Here is a 13080-nt window from a genome sequence, read left to right on the forward strand (position 1 = left end):
CAGGAAAGAGTTCACAATACATGCAAACATTTAGCTGTGATTGTGATCATGTCTGTACCACCATGTGGCTGTGTTTGCAACCTTTGAAAAAGAGTATGGCACATTTATAGAATGGAATATTAGACATCCGTTTAGGATTATGTTTCAAAATAATATATACTAGTATGGAAATATAAATACTGTTAAGTGAAAGAAGTCAATATCAAAGCAATATATATATACACACACACACATATGTATTGTAATCTCTTTTTATATTTAAAAATAACAAGAGGAATTCCTGGGTGGCTTGGTGGGTTGAGCCTCTGCCTTTGGCTCAGGTCAGCAGGGAGCCTGTTTCCCCCTTTCTCTCTGCCTGCCTTTCTGCCTACTTGTGATCTCTCTGTCAAATAAATAAATAAATAAATCTTAAAAAAAATTTTTTTAATTAAAAAAAATAACAAGAATATGAAGTCAAAAGATGTGTAACAGATGAAGGTAACAGTGATTACTCCTACGCTATTGTAATTACAAACGACTTTTCTTTGAACTTCTCCTAATCTGTATCTTTCAATCATGTCATAACAGTTATATATTATCTATGTAATAAAACAAAGAAAGAAAAAGAAATCCACTGGATTTTAATCCACTTAAATTAAAATGTGAAATGACAGATTTAAGCAGAAACAAAATTTTGGTTTTTAAAGACAGAAAAACACTTCAAAAATGTGAGACCTAAATTTTCTGTCTGAATTGAATACATGAAAAAATGATTACTGATAACCAAAAGCAAAATTATAGGGACACTTTATGTCAGTCTTTTGCACAAATAATAAAGGAAGGACTAGGAGAAATTAACCATATCAAGGAGCTACTAATTAATTCCAGAACCAAAACTCCTCATCCATAAAAGTTCTCAACCGTCCCGAAAAGATGAATCCAAAGAATTTAACAAATTGTTTCGGCTGTTATCAACAGAATTGGACACTTGGGCAGGCCTGAGATAAGGTTGGAGCCACAGGCCTGAGAAAGAATGGTGATCCATCCTTTGGTATGGAATTATTATTATCATTTTTTAAAAGATTTTATTTTATTTATTTATTTGTCTGATAGAGAGTGCTCACAAGCAGGCAGAGCTGCAGGCAGAGGTGGAGAGAGAAGCAGGCTTCCTGCGGAGCAAGGAGCCTGATGCAGGACTCAATCCCAGGACGGCAGGATTATGACCTGAGCCGAAGGCAGTGGCCCAATCGACTGAGCTACCCAGGCACCTGGAATTATTATTTTTTTAAATAAGTGTCTTTTTATGTAGATAATTTTTTTTTAAGATTTTATTAATTTGACAGAGAGATGGAGAGAACAAGTAGGCAGAGCAGCAAGCAGAGGGAGAGAGAGAAGCAGGCTCTCTGTTGAGCAGGGAGCCCGCTGTGGGGCTCGATCCCAGGACCCTGAGATCATGACCTGAGCCAAAGACAGATGCTTAACCAACTTAGCCACCCAGATGCCCCCTTTGTAGCTAATTTTTAATAAAAAAAAAATTATTTATTTTTTGTAGAGAGAGAGCATGGGGGATGTTGGGGGAGGGGGGAAGGGGCAGAGAGAGAGTCTCAAGCAGGCTCTGCACCGGGCACAAAGCCTAAGGCAAGACTCAATCTCATGACCCTGAGAAGATGACCTGAGCGGAAACCAAGAGTTGGACGTTCCACACAGGCACGTCCACCCAGGTGCCCCTTGGTATAGATCAATTTTTACTTCCTTAAGAATACAGGCCTTAGACAATGTCCTCTGTTACAAGTGTTAAAAATATTTATCATTAAAGTGATGACTCACTAAATTCTACCACCTGAAATTAGTATTACATTGTATGTTAACTAAATGGAATTTTAAAAAACACTTGAAAAAGAAAAAATATTTATTATGATCATCTTTTACAATTTCTTGGAATAGATTTTTCTCTCACTAAGATGAAGACTTCAATAATGGTTTAGTGTCAAAATGGCTTAACGTTTATGAAAAACGAGGTTTGCCTTTCTTCTAGCATTTTTTATTAGTATAGACATTTAGGAACCTTGGTATAGTGGTAAACTCTTTGTATATCAAAGTACCACTAGGTTTATTCTTAAACTATTTTTTAATCTGATTTTTTTCAATTAATTTTTGCAGTTAGTTGTATATAATATTCTCTGAAAGAGGGGCACCTGGGTGGCTCAGTCGTTAAGTGGCTGCCTTTGGCTCAGGTCATGATCCCGGGGGTCCTGGGACTGATCCCCATATCAGGCTCCCTACTCAGCGGGGAGTCTGCTTCTTCCTCTCCCTCTGCCCCTGCTTGTGTTCCCTCTCTTTATCAAATAAGTAAATAAAAATATTTTAAAAAATAAAAGTCTCTGAAAGACCTCTAAGCTTCCAGTCACTCACCTTCATGGAAGTAAATTTTTGAAACACAAAATACAAAATGCTGTTCCTCCTACCAAGTGTGCTTTTAAAAGATTTAATTGGCTTCCTATTGTTAAGTCAGAGTTAAAAACAAAACAAAACAAAACACAAAACACAAAAAACAAAATACAAACAAAAAAAACCCCTTTTAACTTTAAAAAAAACTTTTCTTTTTTTAAAAAACTTCTTGGGGGGTCTCTGGGTTGCTCAGTGGGTTAAGCCTCTGCCTTCAGCTCAGGTCATGGTCTCAGGGTCCTGGGAACGAGCCCCACGTCTGGCTCTCTGCTCAGCAGGGAGCTGCTTCTCCCTTTCTCTCTCTCTGCCTGCTTCTCTGCCTAGTTGTGATCTCTGTCTGTCAAAATAAATAAATAAAATCTTTAAAATAAATAAATAAATAAAAATATAAATAAAGAAAGAAAATAAAAAATAAAAAACTTCTTGGGCACCCCAGGTCAGAGATTCGTAAGCTTGCAGTGAAGTTGCAGATTTACTCACACTACATGTAGACATATTTTTTTAAAAAGAAAAAAAAAGCCCCTTTGTTTCCTCTTAACCAATCTGCCAATACTCAAAAGGTCTCATCCTGAAGGGTAGCTAAAAGACAGGAATCTGAAAGGTCAGATGGGAAATTTTAGTGCACGCCCATTTTACTCAGTTTCAGGTTGTTTAGATGAGTTGACTAAATGCTAAACCTAGGGCTCCTGGGTTGCTTAGTTGGTTAAGCTTCTGACTTCGGATCAGGTCATGACCTCAGGGTCCTGGGATCAAATTGCACAATGGGCTCCCTGCTCAGTGGGGAGTCGGCTTCTCCCTCTCCTGCTCCCTCTGTATGCTCTCTCTGTTAAATAAAATCTTAAAAAACAAACAAACAAACAAACCTAAGTTCTATCTCCTCTCTTCACTTTCCTCCTAAGCAACAATCAAGCTTATGGGGAAGCAGAGGTGACCCTATATATACTGGAGGGGGTTGAAGGTAATGGGGAGGGGGAACGAAGGTTATTTGAAACTCTTCAGGAGTTTCTTTGGAGATTTCTCAGGACATTCTTTGGATCCTGGCTGGTCTGGGCCATGAAGTGGCTCTTCTGGAATCCTCCCCCTCCCATACCCCTGGCCCCCAGTGCCCAGCATTGGAAATAAAGCACTACTCATCTCATCAACCTCTTGGACAGGTTTGTTGCTAGCCTCAACCATACTCGGTCCCCATACACTGTATCCTCTTTACTCCATGCTAGGTTCTTCAGGACCTTCAGCTCACTTAGCACTGTATTATACTTTTAACATAGCATATGGATGCTTCTGTGTCCCTAACATGTCACATCCCACCCCCAGGTAGATGGGTGCCTGAAGCTAATGTGTATACAGAGTGTACATGAAAGGGCAAGAAGAGAAAGTTGTATTAATATTTTAGATCAATATATGACCTGTTCCCAATCTACTCTGGCGTCATCTGGCAGCATGTAATTCTGGCCATAGAGACATTTTGTCATGGCCTTTCAAATTTACACTGCCTGCCAAAATGGAATAAAGTGTAGCATGGACCAGGATGCCTAGGTGGCTCAGTCAATTAAGCATCTGCCTTTGGCTCAGGTTATGATCCCAGGGTCTTGGGATCAAGTCCCGCATGGGGCTCCTTGCTCAGAACGGAGCCTGCCTCTCCCTCTGGCTATAGCTCCCTGCTATTTGTGCTCATGCTCAGTCTCTCTGACAAATAAATAAATAAAATCTTTTTTAAAAAATAACAGTAAAGGGGCGCCTGGGTGGCTCAGTGGGTTAAAGCCTCTGCCTTTGGCTCAGGTCATGATCTCAGGGTCTTGGGATGGAGCCCCGCATGGGGCTGTCTGCTCAGCGGGGAGCCTGCTTCCTTCTCTCTCTCTGCCTGCCTCTCTGACTACTTGTGATCTCTGTCTGTCAAATACATAAATAAATAAAATCTTAAAATATATATAATTAATAAGTAATAAAAATAACAGTAAAAACATGGACCAGATTTACCCTCTTACCTGAAACAACCATGAAAATAGACAAGATATGAAACAAAGATTTACAGACATTGGACAGTCACCAACACAGGGCTTCTCATCACTGAAGGAAGGGAAACAAGCAAGGTGAGTCCTATATTTGTCCTAGCTTACTGCCCGGAGACTTTCCAGGATGTGGCACAGGAGAAAGAGTCCCAGAAGTCCAGGCTGCCAAGGCAGCTGTAGCTCACAGGAAAGAGTACTGGAGAGGAATGGCTTACACAGAAATGGAGCTCCAGAGATCTACAGAGGGTTATCCTTGAGTCCTCAGCTGAGTACTGATCAGCCCTTGTATGTGATGAAACTACCAGTAACTAGAGAAAGAAACTTCTCAGAAGGTGCAGAGGACACAAGCCCTGGGGTTCACCCAAAACTGGGAATAGCCCAAGTGTCCACCAGGGAGAACAGAAAATCTCATCAATCCAATGGATTGATTGGATTGAATACTCAAAAGATTACCGACTCTACTTATTACATGTTATAGAGGCTACCATCTCAGAATGTCAGGTGGAAAGAAGAGCACTGGTTTTATTGGATCCATATGTGATATGGACAGTTTTTCTTTTACACTGCTTCTCTAGATGACTGCTTTCTTGAAAGGTAATTTTAGTTCTCTGATTATTGTCAAAAATTGGTTTTGGGGAGAATATTTAAATTTTGTATTATCATTTGTTGAATATTCAAATAGTAAGCGTAATTGGTTTTAAGGTGCATTTTCTCTCAAGATACTGTAATGACTGCCAGTGTTGACTCTCCTACTTAAAATGTGTGATTAACAGGATTCAAATGTTTAAACATTTAACATGAAGCATTTAAACATTTGAATGGGAAGCTAAAAATATGCTCAAATTACGCAAAGATGATTAATGTCCTGCATATCCTTGTTTACCCCCTAATTGAAAAAGCATCCATTAGCACTCAAAAATTCTACCTGAGTAGTCACCTGCTCCTCACAAGATGGGACGGTCACTTTGATCTATCTGTCATCTGAAAAGTTATAGACCACCCCAGTTAGAAAAATGAGACCCTCCTCTTCTTCCCAAGCTAGAAAAAAAATGCAAGACTGCGACTCCTTAACTGTCACAATTTACCTTACTAGAATTTCCTCAAAACAGGAAAATAAAATTGCTGTTATCTGTAAAAGTAAAGTGTGCTGTGATGTATCTTGTGCCAAATCTGTATTACTTAGGAGAGGCTGTTATGCTAAGGTAACATACATTACACATCCTTTCTACCCACAACCACTGACGAAAGGCAGTCACAAGGTTCTGCATAACTGCATCAATGCTGAGAAAAAGAGCACCATTATGTCTAGTACGGTCCTTATCTCACTCTTTAAGGATATGACACTTGAGAAGAGAAATGCCAGCAATTGTGTGAGTGTGTGTGTGTGTGTGTGTGTGTGTGTGAAAGCTCATTTGCCCCTCTTGAATCATTTTCTTGTGGTGTCATGGAAAAAAGAGGTTAGATTTAATAAAAGAAGAATAGTGCCTTGATGGTACTGCTGAGAGATAAATTGAAACATATTAAAAATCTTTTAAGAGTTTCTGAGTATAGATTCTTAGCCTCTTTAGTTAGGTTTATTCCTAGGTATCTTATAGTTTTGGGTGCAATTGTAAATGGGATTGACTCCTTAATTTCTCTTTCTTCTGTCTTGTTGTTGGTGTACAGAAATGCAACTGATTTCTGTGCATTGATTTTATATCCTGACACTTTACTGAATTCCTGTACAAGTTCTAGCAGTTTTGGAGTGGAGTCTTTTGGGGTTTTCACATATAATATCATATCATCTGCTAAGAGTGATAGTTTGACTTCTTCTTTGCCGATTTGGATGCCTTTCATTTCCTTTTGTTGTCTGATTGCTGAGGCTAGGACTTCTCGTACTATGTTGAATAGCAGTGGTGATAATGGACATCCCTGCCGTGTTCCTGACCTTAGCGGAAAAGCTTTCAGTTTTTCTCCATTGAGAATTATATTTGCGGTGGGTTTTTCATAGATGGCTTTGATAATATTGAGGTATGTGCCCTCTATCCCTACACTTCGAAGAGTTTCCATGAGCTTAATAGATGTGGTCTGTGTTCTGACTACTCTACTGTATCTCTCCCTCTCCTTGGACTTCCCTATTCTTTGAGACACACAACATTGAAATTAGGCCAAATTAAAAACCCTACAACATTATTGTATAACAAACCCTAAGTGCTCAAGTGAAAGGAAGAGTCCTACATCTCACACTTTAAATCAAAATCTACAAAAAATTTAAGCTTAGTGAGGAAAGTCTGTTAAAAGCCAAGATAGACTAAATATTTATCAAATACACCTCTTGTATCAAATAGCTGACCAAGTTGTGACTGCAAAGGAAAGGTTCTTGAAGGAAATTAAAAGTGCTACTCCACTGAGCACTCAAATGTTAAAAGGTGAAACAGCCATATTGCTGATATGGAGAAAGTTTGTGTGGTCTGGATAGAAGACCAAACCAGGCAGAGCATTCCTATAAGCCAAAGCCCAATACAGAGCAAGGCCCCAAATCTCTTCAGTTCTGTGAAGGCTGAGAGAGGCGAGGGAGCTGCAGAAGGAAAGTTTGAAGCAGCAGAGTTTGGTCCATGAGGTTTAAGGAAAGACGCCTAACAGAAGAGAGCAAGGCGAAGCCGCAAAGCGCTGATGGAGAAGCTGCAGTGAACTTTCCAGAAGATCCAGCTCAGATAACCCATGAAGGTGGCTACACGAAACAACAGATTTTCAGTGCAGACGAAACAGTCTTCTATTGGAAGAAGATGCCATCTAGGACTTTCACAGCTAGAGAGAAATCAATCCCTGGCTTCAGAGCTTCAAAAGACAGGCTGACTTCTTTGTTAAGTGCTAATGCAGCTGGTGACTTCTAGTTGAAATCAATGCTCATTGACCACTCCAAAAGCCTAGGGACCTTCAGAACTATGCTAAAGGTACTCTACCTCTGCTCTATAAATGGAACAACAAATCTAGATGAGAACACCTCTGTTTACAACATGATTTACTGAGAATTTTAAGCCTACTATGAGATCCACTGCTCAGGGGGAAAAAAATTCCTTTCAAAATATGACTGCCCATTGACAGAGCACCTGGTCAACCAAGAGCCCTGATGAAGATTAACGTTTCCATGCCTGCAAACATAACATCCATTCTGCAGCCCATGGATCAAGGAGTAATTTTTACTTTCAGGTCTTATTATTTAAGAAATACATCTTGTAAGTTCACAGCTTCCATAGATAGTGATTCCTCTGATGCACCTGGGAAAATTGGTAAATTGGCACCTGGGTAAATTGAGAAACTTCCTGAAAGAATTCACCTCTCTAGATGCCATGAAGAACACTTGCAACTCACGGAAAGAGGCCAAAATATCAACAGGAACAGGAATTTGGAAGAAGTTGATTCCACCCCTCATGGATGACTTTGAGCAGTACAAGACCTCAGTGGAAGCAGTAACTGGAGATGTGGTGGAAACAGCGAGAGAACTAGAACGAGAAGTGGAGCCTGAGAAGGGGCTAGATTGCTGCAATTTCATGATAAAACTTGTGCGGATGGGGAGGGTTTTTTCCTTAGGGATGAGCAAAGAAAGTGGTTTCTTGAGATCAAATCTATTCCTGGTGAAGATGATGTGAAGATCGTTGAAATGACAGCCATCAATCTAGAATGTTGCATAAATGTAGTTGATAAAGCAGTGGCAGGTTTGAGCAAATGGACTCCACTTCTGAAAGAAGTTCTCTGGGCAAAATGCTATCAGACAGCATCACACACTCTGGAGAAATCATTCTTGAGAGGTAGAGTCAATCGATGAGGCCAACTTCATTATTGTCTTATTTTAAGAAACTGCCACAGCCACCCAGGCTTCAGCAACCAGCACTCTGATCAGTCAGCAACCATCAGAGTTTTTTGTTTGTTTGTTTTTAAGATTTTATTTATTTATTTTGAGAGAGAGAGAGAGAGCATGAGCGACGGGTATGGGGGGCAGAGGCAGAGGGAGAAGCAGGCTCCCTGCTGAGCAGAGAGCCAGATATGGGACTCAATCCCAGGACCCTGGGATCATGACCCAAGCGGAAGGCAGAGGTTTAACCGACTGCACCACCCAGATACTCCAGCAACCATCAGTGTTAAGGCAAGACCCTCCACCAGCGAAAGATTATGACTCCCTAAAAGCTTGGATGATGGTTAGAAATTTTTAGTAATAAACTACTTTTTTAATAAAGGTATATACATTGTTTTTTAGACATGATGCACACTCAGTAGACTACAGCAGAGCGTAAACATAAATTTGATATGCACTGGGAAACCCAAAATTTCATGTGACTCTCTTTCTTGTGCTATTCACTTTATTGAGGTGGTCTGCGACCAATCCTGCCATATCCCTGAGGTACGCCTGTGCAGACTCCTTTCTTATACTCCCTTTGCCTTGCTCCCATTCTCTCTTATACATTTAAGTCATTTTTTCCTGTGCTTCAGACATAAATGCCATTAACTTCACTGGAAGTAAAGTGTGTGCAGAAGGGGCTGTGGGGACAGTTTTGATGCTCATTTTAGCTGCTGCATCTCTAGCAAGTCAAGGAAGAGATGTGGGAGCTGTAAGGCTCGGTTTTTGGTGAGAAACTCCAATCTAATGACTCTTTCTGGACTTAGGGGAGTAGAAATAGCATGAGTTCATAAGCCAGTCTTGGCTCAAGCTGGAGAGGATTGAGTTAGATCGAGAAAGAAGTGGATGACAATGGGAATTGGAGGGAGGGAGGAATGGAAGTTATGAAAGATGTTAATATCAGTAATAATGATGATAATAATTACAACTCTTTAAACACTCATATGCTAAGGACAGTGCCTCCATAAGAAACCTAGATATCAACAGATATTTGAAAAACAGTGGTAATATTTTAAAACATATGTATCTGCAACTTCCAGGAAATGGTTTGAATATCGACCAAAGATTATTTTATCTTCCTGACTGTTCAACAAGCATTTGCTAAATTCATTTTTTTGAAATATTGAACTTCCCTAGAAATCTCTTTAAAAAAAACTGTTATACTCATCAGACAAAAGTGTTCCAAATTCCAGGCATTGCCACAAATCATCTTTTCAAAGAAATATCTTTTGCTTGAGATATTTTGGTCATGTGTTTAGATCTCATGATCTAAAAGGAAGGATACTGAAGCCATTACCACATTTTCAAAACTTACTGCGGAAGTATTTAACTGGAGGATGCCGAAGTTGGTGGTCAGTTTTCTGGAAACCTCTGTGCTATCAACATCTGCCTCTTCCAGGCACTCCTAGTTACATCAAGACTCTCCTACCACCGTCAGCTTGTGGTTGACTTGCTGAAGTCAGGGATCCGCTCTAACGCAGATGTCTGGAAGAGGGGGTATTTGACCAAGCTGGGATTCCAGGACAGTTACCAAGAAAGAGTATCTTAATTGCTCATTAATTCAACCAAACTGTAATAGACCCCAATATTTTCTGTTATGTTCTGAGGACACAAATGGGTAAGATATGGCTCTGCCCCTTGAATGATTAATACTCTGATTAGAGTAGTTCTGCCTAGAGGGAAAAAGCTATGAACCCTATAGCACGTTCTAAATCAACTCATGAAAACCCTTTTAAGGAGCAAAATCCTGATTTTCCTACCTAGAGGTCATTTCAATTTACATTTATATTTCAATTCCTCCTAATGTATAGGAATAATGTAAAGGAATAATGTATATAGTATGTACATATTACGTATTATAATAATATATAATATATAGCAATATATAACAGATATAATAGATATATAATATTATACTCTCCATCTATATATATAGATAGATATGTTATTTATATATATTTATATATATAAGCAAATATATATATATATATATATATATATATATATACATACACTATATGTTGTTTCCATATCTTGGCTATTATGCATAATGCCGCAATGAACATGGGAGGGCAGGTGTCTCTTCAAGATACTGATTTAATTTCCTTTGCATATATATCCAGAAGAGGTTTTGCTGGATCCTTCCTACAGGTTCCCCATATGGCTGTACTACTTTAGATTCCCACCAACAATGCATAAGTGTTCCAAAACGGATCAGATCTTGAGACAGACAAACCAGGACTTACAAATATGTTCGACCTGCTCCAAGCTGTGTGATCAAGGTCACCTCACCTTACTGAGGTCCTGTTTCCTTGAGCGAAAAAGGAAATATTTCACCATAGGATGCTGAAGATCTAATGATAAAACCATTTTATAGCGCAATGCCAGTCACATACTAGTTACTAAAACAATTTTGCATCTTTTTTTTTTCCCCTGCTCCCTTGCCCCATTCTGCTCAGTTGTGAAATTGGTAGCACAGCTGTCGGCTCACAAAAAGAAATGCACTCATTTGGTCTGTATAGCCACGCTCTTCTAAAAGGGTTTGGAAACAATCTACTCCAGCGTATTCCAACACTCTGTTCATAAAAATGGAGTAATTACCTCTTGCTACTTTGCGGAGAGAACTGAGATGAGGATGAATCAGATGCTGTTAAAGACTCCATCTGAGCACTCAAAAATGGGTTCCATGTAAACAGTAAGTCATGGTCCTCAGGTCACTTCTGTGGACTTGCTGGCAGGAGAATGCTCTAACTTCTCCATTACTATTTTAAAGTGTAAAGTATTGAAATTTGCAGTGAGATTAGTTCCAAAGAGCCTCTTCTTTGTAATGCAGTGGACGATTTCTTTTGTGAAAAGATTCAAACAATTTCTCAGGAATGTGCCGCTTTGGAGTACAGATGCTGAGCACATGAATCAAATTAACTCTTATAGTAAAACATTAATCTTATTCCCCTGGTGCTTTTCCCAAAAAGTATTAAAAAGAAGTCACTTAAATATTGTTGCTAGGAAACTCGAGAGACCAACTGCAAAAAACAAAATGCAACTTACGATCATCTGGGCAAAGTCAAGGCTTTTTAAAATTATGGTGATATGTTCCCCTCTGAGGTTTTCTATATATTCATCTTCATAGAAAGTAACACCTAGATTCTGAGCCCCAGGCCTATATCCTCTGACTGTCTGTAGCTATCTGTAATACATATATACCCTCCGAAAGATTTTCTTGAATCCAGGATAGATTTTTAAGTGGAAAAGTCACAAGCAAAGAGGAAAAACAGAAAAAAGTGGGGTTTGAAAGAGTAGGGGTTGGAGATAGTAGAACAAAGAGGAGTGAAAAATACATTTTATGTGAAATTATTGGGCACCTGAACATGTGCCAAGTTTTTAAGAAAAATAAATGTGAAAAAATTATACGCCCCAATGGATTCTTAAGAAACACTATGGATTGGGGGCGCCTGGGTGGCTCAGTGGGTTAAAGCCTCTGTCTTCGGCTCAGGTCATGATTCCAGGGTCCTGGGATCGAGCCCCACATCCGGCTCTCTGCCCGCTGGGGAGTCTGCTTCCTCTCTCTCTCTGCCTGCCTCTCTGCCTACTTGTGATCTGTCTGTCAAATAAATAAATAAAATCTTTAAAAAAAAAAGAAAGAAACACTATGGATTGGTCTGCTACCTCTCTTCATTAGCCTCGGTGACCCCAGAGAATCTTCTTTAGAAAACTTTTTAATTTCAAAATCCAAGATCATATTTATTGATCTATTGATAAACATTGAACAGGTGAGGACATTTTAATTGCTTTTTCTCTTTATGAAACAACTGTAGCTACTTACTCATACTCTTCATGAGTTAACTTTTATTATTAACTTACAGAACTACAGAGAAAACAAACAATTTTATTCTTCTAGTGACATATGTAACCGAACCAAAGCAGAGTTCATCTGCCCAGTGCGCAGCAAGTCAATAAAAAATGACACGGAGACTTTGCAGTGAAGACAGGCAATTTATTGGCATGTCGTCTCTCAGGAGAATGTTGGGAGCTCATGCTCAAAAGTCCCAAATTCCCTGCAAGTGAGGGTTTTTTAGGGAAAAACATGGGGCAACTGTCACATGAGAAGGTAGATGCTAAATCTAAAATACTAGATTCTCTCCTCTACTAAGGCATCAATATTAGCTCTTTATTTTAAAACACTCTACCATGCTAAAAGTCTGTTATGACATGGTATCATTGATTATGCTTTATGATCTTCTGATCCCAATCAGGTCAATTCTGTGGGCATGCTTGAGGACAATGCTCTGACTTTTCCATTACTGATCCCAACCAGGCACTCACAGCAAATGGGATTCATTGGGCATCTGCCCCGGGACAAGCACAATACTAAACTCTTCCGAAGCACTATTACACTCAATCCCCACAACAATGTTACACTGTATTATCATCTCAGCCTCACTGGGGACGTCTCATTACAGACCATCCACTTCTCCTCGTCTAATATTCATAACGTTTGGATGACATTGCAGAAGGCAGACTCAAAATTGAATCATTTGTTTGTAAAAATCATAACAATGCCGAGGGACACCTGGGTGGCTCAGTTGGTTAGGTGTCGGCCTTTGGCTCAGGTCCTGGGATGGAGTCCCATGTCGTGCTCCTTGCTCAGCAGGAAGCCTGCTTCTCCCTCTGTTTGTGATTTCTCTCTAACAAATAAATAAATAAAATCTTTTTAAAAAATCATTACAATGCCTGACTCGTGTGGAAATTTTGCTTTAACTCCACCATGAATGT

The 13080-nt window shown here is 39.5% G+C and overlaps 1 pseudogene; it reads left to right on the top strand.

Annotated features, from left to right (window-relative positions):
• The first annotated feature begins 4560 nt into the window (after positions 1 to 4560).
• On the top strand, positions 4561 to 8309 carry LOC123936924 (annotated as a pseudogene).
• Positions 8310 to 13080: the final 4771 nt, after the last annotated feature.

Source organism: Meles meles, chromosome 2, assembly GCF_922984935.1.
Source record: "Meles meles chromosome 2, mMelMel3.1 paternal haplotype, whole genome shotgun sequence".
Classification (NCBI taxonomy): Eukaryota; Metazoa; Chordata; class Mammalia; order Carnivora; family Mustelidae; genus Meles; species Meles meles.